The sequence below is a fragment of the Dipodomys merriami genome, unplaced genomic scaffold (genome assembly GCF_024711535.1).
Source record: "Dipodomys merriami isolate MVZ:Mamm:240054 unplaced genomic scaffold, mDipMer1.0.p SCAF_915, whole genome shotgun sequence".
In the NCBI taxonomy this organism is placed as follows: Eukaryota; Metazoa; Chordata; class Mammalia; order Rodentia; family Heteromyidae; genus Dipodomys; species Dipodomys merriami.
Window position 1 is genome coordinate 256321 of NW_027206530.1, and position 14231 is coordinate 270551.

The window sequence follows — 14231 nt, forward strand, 5'->3', positions numbered from 1 at the left end:
TTTGTTGTTTGGACAGTCGCTTGTACGATAAACCCTCGGCTCTAATGAGCTCATGGCGTCCGTCAGCAGGGAAAGTCTGTCCAGCGCCGCCCGTCACTCGACAGCCATCCGTGGCACTGCCCAGACGCCTCTCTGCACAGAACCCCTGGCGGCGGGGCCTCTGCCTGACGGTGGCTGGGTGCCGGCACCCATCACGGCCCTTCCTGAGTGGGGCAGGGAGCAGATGCAGGGGCAGCCTACGAGAACCTGGCATGGCTGAGGGCTCCGGGGAGTCCGGCCGCGGCCTCTCGTTTGGCCTGCTCTGCATCCCCACTGCCATGGTGCTGTTATTCCTGCTGACCAGAAGGAGCAGACCCAGAGGAATCTGGCAGCTCTTTCAGCTGGCTGGACACCAAGGGCCTGGGTGCTGGAGTCAGATGCACGAGGACTCTGCCTCTGTTTCCCACACGGGAAAACCTTGGCGAACTGTGCGTCTCACTAAATGCTGATTGCCAGGTCTGTGGTGGGGCCTCTGCCCTCTGTGAGCTTCTGGTGGACACCAGTAGCTAGGAAGTCCACCAGTGAGCTGTGCACAGTGTCCCATCCACAATTGAGCATGTGGTGTGCAGTCCACCAGTGACCACACGGTGACCGGTCCACAGTGACCACACAGTGAGCAGCACACAGTGACCACACAGTGACCAGTCCACATTGAACAGTCCACAGTGACCACACACAATGACCACACACAGTGACCACACAGTGAACAGTCCACAGTGAGCAGTGCACAGTGACCACACACAGTAACCACACAGTGACCACACACAGTGACCACACAGTGAACAGTCCACAGTGAGCAGTGCACAGTGACCACACACAATGACCACACACAGTGACCACACAGTGAACACACAGTGAACAGTCCACAGTGAGCAGTGCACAGTGACCACACACAATGACCACACACAGTGACCACACAGTGAGCAGTGCACAGTGACCACACAGTGAACAGTGCACAGTGACCACACAGAGTGACCACACAGTGAACAGTGCACAGTGATCACACACAGTGAACAGTGCACAGTGACCACACACAGGGAACAGTGCACAGTGATCACACAGTGAACAGTGCACAGTGATCACACACAGTGAACAGTGCACAGTGACCACACACAGTGAGCAGTGCACAGTGACCACACAGTGAACAGTGCACAGTGATCACACACAGTGAACAGTCCACAGTGACCACACACAGTGAGCAGTGCACAGTGATCACACAGTGAACAGTGCACAGTGACCACACACAGTGAACAGTGCACAGTGATCACACAGTGAACAGTGCACAGTGACCACACACAGTGAGCAGTGCACAGTGACCACACAGTGAACAGTGCACAGTGACCACACAGTGAGCAGTGCACAGTGACCACACACAGTGAACAGTGCATGCACAGTGACCACACAGTGAGCAGTGCACAGTGACCACACAGTGAGCAGTGCACAGTGATCACACACAGTGAACAGTGCATAGTGACCACACACAGTGAACAGTGCACAGTGACCACACAGTGAACAGTGCACAGTGACCACACACAGTGAACAGTGCACAGTGACCACACAGTGAGCAGTGCACAGTGACCACACACAGTGAACAGTGCACAGTGACCACACACAGTGAACAGTGCACAGTGACCACACAGTGAACAGTGTACAGTGACCACACACAGTGAGCAGTGCACAGTGATCACACACAGTGAGCAGTGCACAGTGACCACACAGTGAACAGTGTACAGTGATCACACACAGTGATCAGTGCACAGTGACCACACACAGTGAGCAGTGCACAGTGACCACACAGTGAGCAGTGCACAGTGACCACACACAGTGAACAGTGCACAGTGACCACACACAGTGAACAGTGCACAGTGATCACACAGTGAACAGTGCACAGTGACCACACACAGTGAGCAGTGCACAGTGACCACACAGTGAACAGTGTACAGTGATCACACACAGTGATCAGTGCACAGTGACCACACACAGTGAGCAGTGCACAGTGATCACACAGTGAACAGTGCACAGTGACCACACACAGTGAACAGTGCACAGTGATCACACAGTGAACAGTGCACAGTGACCACACACAGTGAGCAGTGCACAGTGACCACACAGTGAACAGTGTACAGTGATCACACACAGTGATCAGTGCACAGTGATCACACAGTGAACAGTGCACAGTGACCACACACAGTGAGCAGTGCACAGTGACCACACACAGTGAGCAGTGCACAGTGACCACACACAGTGAACAGTGCACAGTGACCACACACAGTGAACAGTGCACAGTGATCACACAGTGAACAGTGCACAGTGACCACACACAGTGAGCAGTGCACAGTGACCACACAGTGAACAGTGCACAGTGACCACACACAGTGAACAGTGCACAGTGACCACACACAGTGAACAGTGCACAGTGATCACACACAGTGAACAGTGCACAGTGACCACACAGTGAGCAGTGCACAGTGACCGTGAAGTGTGCAGTCCCCCAGTGCGCTGTGCACAGTGAGCAGCCACCCCGGAATGCATGTAGACAGTGTGGATCTGGGCTCCAGAGATGCAGCCGGCAGACTGTGACCTGGACTCAGACCTGGCTGGTGCCGGTGCCCACATCTTCCTTTTGTCTTTGCTGTTCCTCCTGTGCCAACTCTGATCTGGAATGGATGCTTTCAACCAGAATACTGTGCTGAATCTTCAGTGCACTAAGGTGTGTGTGTGTGTGTGTGCGCGCGTGCGTGCATGTGTGTTTGTGTGTGTGTGTGAGAGAGAGAGAGAGAGACTCCCATTCTGTGTCAGTCTGTGCTTACGAAATCAAAAACCAAGAACCCAGCCCAAAGCCCCTGAGATCTCGCACCCCAATGCAGTGGCTGCCTTCCGCCCCCACCCAGGGCGGCTGCAGCATTGTGGGACCTGCAGACCCCCCAGGCAGCCGGAACGTTCTGTGCCCAGTGGCAATTAGCCCCCACTTGGCTTAAGGACTATCAAAGGAGGTCTCTGGCTCCTGCCCTGGGGGTGGAGCGAAGGCCTGAGCCCTCTCCCCCTCATTAGAGGCTCCAGCCAGCAGCAAAGCAGACCCTGGACAACAGGCCGGTCCATCAAAGGCCCTTCCCCGGAAGGCCTCTGTACTTCAGGGTCTGCTGTGCCCTGCCCCCTCCGGACCAGCTCAAAGCAGCCGCTGGGGACACCTGCCTACTCTCCAAGGCAAAGCCAAGTGAATGCATTCACCAGACAAAACGCTGTTTTCCCGCCTCAGATCTCCTAGGGCCCTGCTTTGAGCGGCCTGCAGTCGGGGCCCGGCCGGCTCACCCCCCTCCGCTCCGCCCTGCCTCCTCGGCAGTCCCACCGGCCCCAACACAGCACGGGATAACTTCAACCACTTAGCAACGCTCTTCAGCCCTGATCTGTGCGTAGGCAGCCGAGCTGGAGCCTGCCCTCCCATGAGAGAGAGAATGAGCCCTGAATGGGCAACGGTCCCGCTGGGAGGAGGAGGTCTCTCCCTGTCACAGGTAGGAGAGCCGGGCTTTCGAGAAAGGGCAGGGACACACTGGCTTTGCCTCTCGTCAGTCAAGCAGAGGGTAGGATTCGCTCAGGTGCCCACCTGGGTACCTCTCATCTATCCACCCATACATCGACCAAGTCATCTGTCTATGTGTCCATCCACTCAGGCCAGCCTTTCACCCATCCCTCCACCATCCACCCGCCCATCCAAAGGCACACGCACGCATACATCTTCACACCGTGGGCAGCTCTCCGGCTCTGGTGTTCCAGAAAGGAATTAGGTTTTCCTCCCAAGGCTGGAAAAAGCAGACGCTGTCTGGCGGCTGTTAGAGGGGGAAGGGGTGGAGAGGGTCTAAAAAGCCCGGGGTCTCAGAGGGGAAGATCCAGGGCCACCAAGAAGACGCTACCGTGGGTCTGAAACCTGGGGATGGATGAGAGGCTGGCCAAACAGAAGCAGGCCATGTCCTGAGGCCCGAGACAACCTACAGGGGCCACAGCTACTCATCTAAAACCGTTTAGCTTCTGAGGTCGGTGTGCGTGGGCAGGGTGGGGAATGACAGGAGACGGGGCTGGACAGCGGGGCCCTCGGCTCAGCCGGGCAGGGGAGGGGGGAGGGCAGGGTGCATGCACGCGCATAGGCGTGCACACACACACACACAATTCCCACACGGGCAAACAGCAGCCACATACACAGAGTGAACTCCCATGAAAGCCTGTACGCGTGCACGCTCAGGCACTAGTGCCGCTTCGAGAGCAAGTATATTCATAAAGGTGCGCCGCTGTGCGTACCCTACCCCACTCAAACACGCTTGCCTATGCGCTTGGGCATGCGAACACATACAAACGCATACATACCAAACACACACTCATGCACGTGCACGCACACACACACACACACACACACACACACACCACTGGGAAAGGCCAGAAATCAGACACCTGCTTCTCATTAGTCCCTGGTCATAAAAAATGTACCCCAGGCACTGAAACCTGGCAGGGCCGGGCCTCAGCTGTGCTTTGGGCTGGGGCCAGGTGTTCTGGGCTGCACTGGGCTCCATGTCTGGTGGGTTCCTGTCCCGGGGCCAGGCTCTCTTCTTCCCAGGCAGCTCCGCTCCTGCGGTGCGTGCTGTCCTGGTCCTGTCTTGTCCTGCGGCCCCTGCCCTGCCCGGGCGGTGGGACAAGCCTGAATGTGTCCAGCATCCACCCACAGCGCCAGCCTTATGAGGCTGCGTCCTGGCCCGGGCCCAGCCTGCTCCCGGCAAGACCTCATCGTGCCGGTGCAAGGCCAAGTGAACTCCAGGCCACTCCCCCAGGTCCGTCTCCCAGGCTTCCCCGACCACACCACACCCTCCTCCGTGCGGGCCAAGGCCCTGCGTCACTGTTGGAGTGGTAGGTCACCTCCACGAGCCCAGGGCTGAGCCGCCGCGGGGGGGGGGGGGGGGGTTGTGGAGCTCAGCTCAGCCCTGGGAATCCCGGGGCCCCGTCCTGCGCAGCCACCGCTGGCCTCTAACCCTTTTCCTGGCCATGTTGTCTATTCATCTTTCTCTCTACCGATTTGCCCATACAACAGAATCTCTGCCACCCCTCCCCATCCAGCCGCCCATTTGCCCGTTCTCTACGTGTCCATCACGGACGCATCTGTCCATACACCATTCTGCTGGAACAGACTTCTACTGCTTATCCGACTCTCTGAAGACCTATCGTTCAATCTTCTCTCCGTCCGTCCACCTGTCTGTGTGTCTACCTTTTCATCTGTTTAGACAAGCATGATCTATGCGTAGACTGGAAGGGTTTGTCCAGCGTGTAAGCGTGATGCGTTTGATCTCTAGAAGGGCTGTGAGGGGGAAAGCCTCTGGGTTCAAGACTTTCACCGCGAGGCGTCAGAACCTCTTTCCTCACGCTCCTCTCCCACACACTCGGTAGGGTACAGCTCCGAGTTCCAGAGGTCCAGAACTGCTGGTCGTGCCTGAGAGCTTCCCTTGTTTCTCCACCTTTCCTGTCCCTAACTGTGAAAGGCCACAGCTGGAAGCAATGGGGCATTAGCGCCCCTGGGGCGGTGCCTTGTGAGGGGCCAGGGCTGGTGTGCAAACACAGACGCCCCTGCCCCCTCCTGCAAAAGCTGGAGGCCGAAAGCCCAGCGTGCCCAGCCCTGTACACACGGTGACAAAACTTAATTTGGAAGTGAGATATGGTATGAAATGAAGAACGCTCCCTTCCCTCCTCCCTTCCTCTGCTCCCTTCCCTCGAGCCCCTTTCCAGAGAGACCTGGAGATGCTCCTGAGATGGTCTCCGAGAGGAAAGCCGGACCACTGTCTCGGTCAGCATGCCTCGCTCCCCCCAGGATCGGGGAGAGGGTCCCACGCACCAGGGCATAAGGGGCTGGGGTCCGAAACCTGCAGTCCAGCGGCTGGAGGCCTAGAGCTGGTGAGACACACCCCAGGGCCCTCAGCCCAACTGGAACTAAACCCAGGCCTTGGGATTCCCACCGAGGCCAGCTTCGACTCCAGGGGGGCCAGGAGAAGGTCAGAGGACGTCAGGAGACCAGGCGGGGGACCTGTCATCGCCGAGGCCTCGCGAGTCCGGCCTCACGGCCATCCCCCCGCCCTGAGCTTCCCGGGCCTGCCCGCCCGCCCGCGGCCCTGGGTGTTCCCCGACCCACCCACGCCACCCCGGGATGCCAGCCGGGGCGGGCGGCCGTCCTGCGGACGCAGACCAAGGGCGGGCCCTCACGTGCGAGGGCCCCCACCCCCCCCCACCCCAGAGGGGTTTCAGCCCCGGTGCCCACAGGAAGAGCGGCGCCAGCCCCGTCTGCCGGCACCTGTGGGCACGGCTGTGCGGCTGCTCCCTGCCAGCCTCATTAGCGTCCGCCCCGGGGCTGGGCAGGAGGGCAGAGGCGCAGAGCTCCGGCTGTGGCCTTCTCGGGCTGTGCGCCTCCACGCTCTATCTACCACGCTGGGACAAGGGCACAAAAGAGCCCAGGGAGGGATGCTGGGGGCAGCCGCCGGGGACGGCTCTGCAGGTGCTCGCCGCCGGGGACGGCCCTGCTCTACCTGTAGAGGGGAGGCCCGGGGGGCGGGGGTCAGAGCCAGGCCAAGGCAGAAGCCCCTGGGCTTGGGATCTGGTGTCTAAGCGGTTTGCGGGGCTGCAGACACTGCGCCGGCCCTTCTTGCGCCCCTTGGAGCCGGAGCCTGTGGCTGGGACCCGGCCCGCGTTTTCCCACCTGTGAGCAGGAGGTGGCAGTGGCCGCCCTGTCGGGCTGTGGCGTTAGGAGGGTGGGTGCGTCCCGGCCTCCCCTGCCAGCCTCCCGGGGTCTGGGCCGAGGGGACCCCGAGGGGCGGCCTTGGGGGGGGACGAGGGGGGGCGGGGGCGGGAGTCAGAACAATGCTCTGGCCAGGACGGTGGTGTGTCCCCAGAGAGGCTGGCCAAGACTTCCTGTCATCAGAATTTCCAGTCACCTGCCTGGAAACCCGAGCAGAGGCCCGGGGAGCCAAGCACACATTTGTTATTTCTTTTGTTTGAGGTGCCAAGTTGGACGGGATGAATTGGCCGTCTGTTCTCCCAGCCGTGGTCCAGCAAGCCACGAACTTCCCCGTCACCACCGTCCTCAAGGACTGACAGACACCCAGAGGCAGGGGAGGCCTGGGCGGCCACACGTGGCCCGGCCGGGCGGCTCTCGGCCCCCAGCCTCTCTGCCACTGTCTCCCTGGGTGCTCTAGACCCTGGACACGGGGCTCCCAGGGGAGTGGGGGTGAGGAGGTGCCAACGCGCATGTGCCGCGGTCCCTGACGTAGAGCGAGGGCCGAGGGGGTGGAGCGGCAGGCGGCGGGGAGCTAGCCAAAGGGACAGGCCCCAGGCCACCCTGGACGGGAGCTGCAGGGGACCCCGGCCTCCATGGCCTGGGTCTCAGCCTTCCTGAGCCCATCCAACCAGCTGGCACCAAAGCTCGGCCTGAAGACCAGCTTTCCCGGGAGAGTGGAGTCCTCTCGTTTTCGGGGTCTACAACAGAGGATTTCGGGCGATGTGTCACCAGGGTTCATTTCATCCAGATCTCAAGGGACACAGTGACCTTGGCTAGATGTGTGGCAGGACCTCCCCAGGCCAGGGCAGCTTCCTGGACCTCAGAGACAGAGAAGAGCTGTCCCTCCACACGGCCAGCACCTGGGAGGCGTGGACCCAGCCAGGGCCCAGGGCAGATGCCAAGGGACAGTGGCTGGAGATGGAGCCTCCGCCCACAGCAGGCCCGAGGCCCGGGCCCACCCCAGGGCCCGGCCAGCACGCCCGTCCACCCACCTCGCCTTCCCCCCACCAGCCTGCAAGCTCCCTGCAGGTTCTTCCGGAAAACCCAGGACCACTCCTGCCAGGAGGCGAAGGGGAACAGAACAAGAGGACTTGAAAGAAAATCTGAAACACCCATGGGCCGCCTGGGCCCCCGAGCCCTCAGCCCTCAGCCCTGTGGCCGCGTCTCCCTCCCCGCCACCTCCTCCTCTCCCCGACCTGTGTCCCCAGGGCTGCTTTCCATGCTCAGAGCCGGCCCAGGGGGAGCCGTCTGGGGCCCAGTCAGAGCCCCTCCATCCCAGAGGCCTCAGAGAGAAGGTGGTCGGCCCGGACAAAGGGCAGGGGCGAGACTCCGGGCTCCACACACAGAGGGGGAAGGATGGGGCGCAGGCCTCCCCAAACCCCGTGAGCCGCCCCGATACCCAGCAGAGCCGGGGAACCTCTGCGGGCCGTGCACCTGCCGCCTTCTCCCATGGCCCCCACCATGTGGCTTCAATCCGAAAGACAGAGGCGGGGAGTGGCCGCTGACAGCGCTGTGATGGCTCCAGGCCGCCCGGTCCAGCACTCGCTGTAAACCAGCAGCCCGAGGCCCGTGGTCTGGCCAGCAGGCCTGCACACTGGGCCAGCAGCCCGGATCCTGCTGGGAGGGTGGGGGCGGAGCAGGGCTGGGGCTGGGGACGGGCCTGGGTCTTGGCGGCCGGCAGGACTGAGCTCTGGGCCCAGAGCGGTCTCTGCAGCGGGCAGCCTGGGCAGGCAGCACGCCTCCCCGTGGGCTGGGCTCTGCGTGACGCTGTGAGTGACCAGCAGGCTCCTGTCCGTGCCGGCATGTGGCACACTCTGTGTGCTGCTGCTCCAGCCCTCATAGCGTCCTCCCTGAGCCCCTCCCTGCTCCAGGCTGGCGTCTCCTGCCTGCTGCCTTCTGGCTTAGCGTGGAAGGTTCTGGAAATCAGTGTGCAAGGAAGTAGCATGTGGCGGGGGGCTGTCGGCGCACAGAGGCAGGTGTCCAGAAGACCAGACCCTCCCTCCTCTGGCCCTCAGGTGATGGAGGTGCTGGGGCAGGGGGTGTGGGGGCCTGTCCCCGGATCCAGATGCAGCTCTTGGGGTGCGAGGGGGCGGCACCCCAGGACTTGGGGTTCAGGTGGAGCGAGGGCAGGAAGGTGGGAGACAGGTGGCAGCAGAGCTGCTTCCGGGGACAGGCATGACCCCAGGGACACGCTGCTTCGGAGTGGACGTGGGACTGTGGCTAGAAACACATCCCCCACCTGAGCCCCGGGGGGGCTGCCCCGAACCCAGGGGCCCTCAGGGATGGGGTCGGAACCAGCATCGCAGCCTGGCCTGGGCAGCCTCAGGGAGGGGTCCGTCCCGGCCGGGCATCCAGGTGGAGGGATTTCCTGGGCCTGGGTCTGCTTCTGCCAGCTGGAGCCCAGCGTCCATGGACGATGTGAATTCTACCGCCCCAGTGACGGCGGGGGTTCACCGCCTGGTCACTTCCCGGTGCTGCCGTGACAAATGGTCACAGTGCGAGACTGAGTGCTGGAGGTGGCAAAACTCTCACCTGGGGCCAGCGTGCAACAGAAGCGGCCTGGCCCCGCTCAGACTCTCCCCCGCCCGCCCCGGGGGTTGCCGCAATGACTCCCCCGCCCGCCCCGGGGGTTGCCGCAATGACTCCCCCGCCCGCCCCGGGGGTTGCCGCAATGACTGACTCCCCCGCCCGCCCCGGTGGTTGCCGCAATGACTCCCCCGCCCGCCCCGGGGGTTGCCTCAATCCTTGCATTCCTTGGCTTGCAGACACAGCACTCCGATGTCTGCTGGCCTCACGTGGCTGACTCCCCTCGGCATGTCCGTGGCCAAGTGCCTTTCCCTCCTAAGGACACCAGCACCGATGGAAGGCCCACCTGGCACTGGTATGGCCTCTGCTTGAAGATTCAGTTTCCAGGTGCGTTCTCTGCTGGGAGGAGTTAGGACTCTCCAATCTGTGCCTGGCCGTGGAAGGCACCCGCTACCTGGGGCTGGAGAGGAAGGATGCTGCGTGTTCTCCGAGAGACGTGTGTCTTCCCTGCACCTTTGTCGGCCATTTGTAAACGTGGGGATAACAGAATATCACCGTCCGGGGAAGCTGCCGGAACCCTCTGAGATCGGGCCACGTGGAGACACGGACAAAATGGCGGTCACCTCCCCGGCAGAAACCCCAGTGCCCGAGGCTCTGTGGAGGCTGAGTGTCGCAGGGGCTCTCTGCTGGGAGTGAGAGAGAGCACTGGTGAGGGTCCAGGGTGGTCAGACGTCCAGGATGGTCAGATGATGTCCAGGGTGGTCAGGCGTCCAGGATGGTCAGACGTCCAGGGTGGTCAAGACGTCCAGGGTGGTCAGACGTCCAGGATGGTCAGACAACGTCCAGGATGGTCAGACGTCCAGGATGGTCAGACAACGTCCAGGATGGTCAGATGATGTCCAGGGTGGTCAAGACGTCCAGGATGGTCAGACGTCCAGGCGGGCACTTGGCAGGAGCCCCCGTGGGGGGGGAGCTGGAGGCAGAGCTGGATGAGCATCCTGGCGGTGCATTCTGGGTAGTCTGCTCAGGGATGAGCACCCTGGCGGTGCATTCTGGGTAGTCTGCCCAGGGCCAGCCGCCATTTTCCCATCAGCCCCGAGGCTGAGCGCAAAGGCCGGCACCAGGTCTTCTGCCTCCCGCTCTTCCCTTAATCACATCCTCCTTCCTCTTCATCTGCGACAGGCTGAATCAGAAACGCCTCCCAGTCGTGAGCACATCACCCCAGAGAACCCAGAAGCCTCCTCCTCCTCCAAGGCCACAGGAGAGAGTCGACAAAGACCCGGAGGTGGGCCGCTCGCCCCGTCCCCGGCAGAGGAAGATGAGGAGGTGCGACTCTAAGAGCACGGGAAACGAGGGTCACCGCCCGGAGAAGCTAGACCCCACAGGCCCGGAGAAGCTGGACCCCACAGGCCCGGAGAAGCTGGACCCCACAGGCCCGGAGAAGCTGGACCCCACAGGCCCGGAGAAGCTGGACCCCACAGGCCCGGAGAAGCTGGACCCCACAGGCCCGGAGAAGCTGGGCCTCACAGGCCCAGAGAAGCTGGACCCCACAGGCCCGGAGAAGCTGGACCCCACAGGCCTCGGCCGCCCCTGCAGCCCCCGAGGGGACCGGCCCTGCTGCACCTGGACGTCGGCCCCGTGGGCTCCTGCCGCCTGGACAAGAGAACACCTGCCTTGTCTAATCCATTCCCTCTGTGGCCGTTCACGATCACCACACCACCGAAGACCCCTGTGCCCGGCGCTTTCCTCCCCCATGCCCTTTTGTCTTCTTGGACAGTCACAACCCCCTGGGCACAACTCTCGGGGATTTATACACTGGTTGCACACCCCAGCTCCCTTCCTGGCTAAATACGCGAGCAAACAAGTCACTTCCCTTTCCCACACCTCCCCGTTCGCCTCCGCCAGCACCTGGGTGCGGTGGAGAATTGGAAGAATGCCGGATGGACATGGCTTGTGGTGCTCCTGATGGGGCAGTGGGTGGGGTGGTGGGGCAGGCGGTGGCCCCTCTGCCCCGCCGCCCGGCTCTCCCCGGCCCTGCCGCCCAGCGCCACCTCTGGGTTGTTGTGGATCTCGGGAGAGTGAGCGACCGTTTCTTAGGAGCACTTGCTAAAGACGTCCGGCATCTGGGGAGAGGACAGCTGGTCTGGAGCCCCCGGCGGGGAGCACCCCAGAAGCAAGGCTCTGAGAAACGAGGACGCGCAATTACCCGCCTTCTCCACATCCGAGGGGGCCGGCCCTTGCAGGCTCGTCCTGGGAAATCAGCAGCATTCCAGTAAATCAGCCGGCGGCGGCAGGCAAGTCTCCCAGGAATTCATCAACAGTGCGTCCGTCTCTTGGAGGGGACGACGCTCCCCGCTGCCCAGCCTTGGACTGTGGTCTGGTGGACGCGCGTAGGACAACCACCGCGTCTTTTGTGTTTCCATTATGAGTGGGTGCCGTCCAGAGAAACGCTGTGCTGCCCTCCCTTCTCAGAGGAAGATGGCCAGATGGGAGAAGGGCCAGAGCTCTAGCGCGGGGTCGGCCTCGGGGTTGGCGAGACCTGGCCCTGGGCTGCCCTGCCGCCCGCACAGGCGCGCTGGGGACAGGAGGGACCCGGTCTGTGCTGTCCCTCGCTGACGCTCTCACGTTGGTGCAGGAACGTACGGCCAGGAGCAGCTTGCCGGTGCGGTTGGGCCTGGGAAGGGCCTGGCGGCGCTGAGCCCGCAGCCCGGGCTGCGCAGATGCTCTGTCCCCAGCCCTCTGCCCCACGCCGGCTCCAGATTGCTCCATCTGTGACGCGAGGGCACGCTTCCGCCACCCCTACTCTGCAGAACACGAGGGAGCAAAAAGCAGATGGATGCCCGTTCATCCTGTTGTGAATACTGATAGATTTTCAAAGCTTTGATGCTCCGGTGTGGTCTGATGGGGACACACTCCAGGGCAGAAGCTGGGCCACTGCTTCGCACACCCAGGAGTTCACCAACGCTGTCCCCACACCCAGGAGCTCACCAACGCTCTCCCCACACCCAGGAGCTCACCAACGCTGTCCCCACACCCAGGAGTTCACCAACGCTGTCCCCACACCCAGGAGCTCACCACCACTGTCTCAGCACCCAAGAGCTGCACGTGCCAGCAAGTGTTTGTGGAACTCTGGTTACATTTGATCCCAACCCCAGAAAAGTTCCCCTTGTGATGCTTCACTTTCTGATGGTGTGAAAGGAAAAGGCAGCAGAAGCCATGCCTCCATGTCTGACCCTTCCCCGGGCCGGCAGTCTGCAGGGTGGCCCTTTGCTTAGTGCTGGGGCTGGTGATGAGCCATAGCTCAGAGCAGGGTGGTCAGGGGAGGATGATCCATTCTCTAGGAAGCCACCCGATCCTCCTGGCGAGCCCCTGACCCCAGGGGTCAATCAGCCTGTGATCAGAGGGTTCAATCCAGCTCCTGATCCCAGGGATCAATCTTGTCCTCTGCTGCTGGAGCATCTTTGGACACAAACACTGGATAAAATACACCCAGTATTCAGTACTTTTTCATGGCATAGCTCTGCAAGTGAGGCCCAGGCTAAGCGTGGTGCCTGGCAGGTTACGGGTATTAAATACATATTAAATACATTAAATACATTTCAGCCTCACAAGGCTTCCAACTTGCAAGATGGAGGTCTTGTCAAAAGACGAAGGTGCGCAGCCACCCCAAGGGCCCCCGATGTCCACAGCTGCACCAACCTGAGCAGCCCAGTAATGAAGGTTTCAGGTTATATCTATGGAATATGGTAAATATCCACAGGTCCACAGAAGTGGCCAGTTACATACCTAGTGGGAGAGGCTAGAATCCCAATCAACCAATACAGAAGGTAGGTGGGAAATGGAAACACACTATTAGATAAATACCATGGTAATAATTGTGGAAAACAGAACTCACACCTAGATTCTTAAAGTAGGGGCAGAAGTATGAGGGGAGACAGAATTTGTCAAAATACTTCGCCCACGGCGTTTATGAACTATGAACATCAGAAAGACTTTACCATAGAGTAGGAAACCCAGCAGGGTCACCTTGGCCAACAGTTCAAGGTCAGTGATGTCATGAACTCTGGCTGGGATTCATGGGAGGAAGGACTTTTGCCTCATTCAAACATAAAACATCAAACAAACCCAGAGGAGGGCGAGTTTTCAGATGAACTGCCCAGAGCCTTGAGGAGCTGCTGGGCTGGCAGGAGGTTAATGCAAAGTAACTACATGGCAGCCTGGATGGGAGCTGGGGACATAAAACATGAAATTAATGGAAAATTTGATAAGACTAGAATACGGCTTTTACTTAAAAGTACTGTACCAATGTTAATGTTGGTGCTGGTGTAAAACATGATCATCGGGGAAATGGAGTGAGGAATGTACAGAATTACTCTGCATTTATTTTGTAACTTTTCTATAAGCCCCAAAGTAGGCCAACTTTAAAAAGAAAAAAATATATTTTAAAAATAAATTATGTGGGCTGGGAAGGTGGCTCAGTGGTAGAGTGCTTGCCTTGCATGCAAGAGGCCCTGGGTTCAATTCCTCAGCACCACATAAGCAGAAAAAGCCAGAAGTGGCGCTGTGGCTCAAGTGGTAGAGTGCTAACCTTGAGCTGAAGAGCTGAGGGACAGCACCCAGGCCCAGAGCTCAGGCCCCATGACTGGCAAAAAATAATAATAATAATAATAAATTATGTAACCTGACCACAAAGGGATTGAGTTTATAAATCCACCGTGGAAAGCTATCTGAGGGGAAAAAAATCCCCCGATATTTTGAAATTAAGCATATTTCTAAACAACTCATGGGTCAAAGAATAATCACAACAGAATGTAGGAAATATTTTTAACTGAATTAAAAGGGACATACAACAGATCCAAATTGGCGG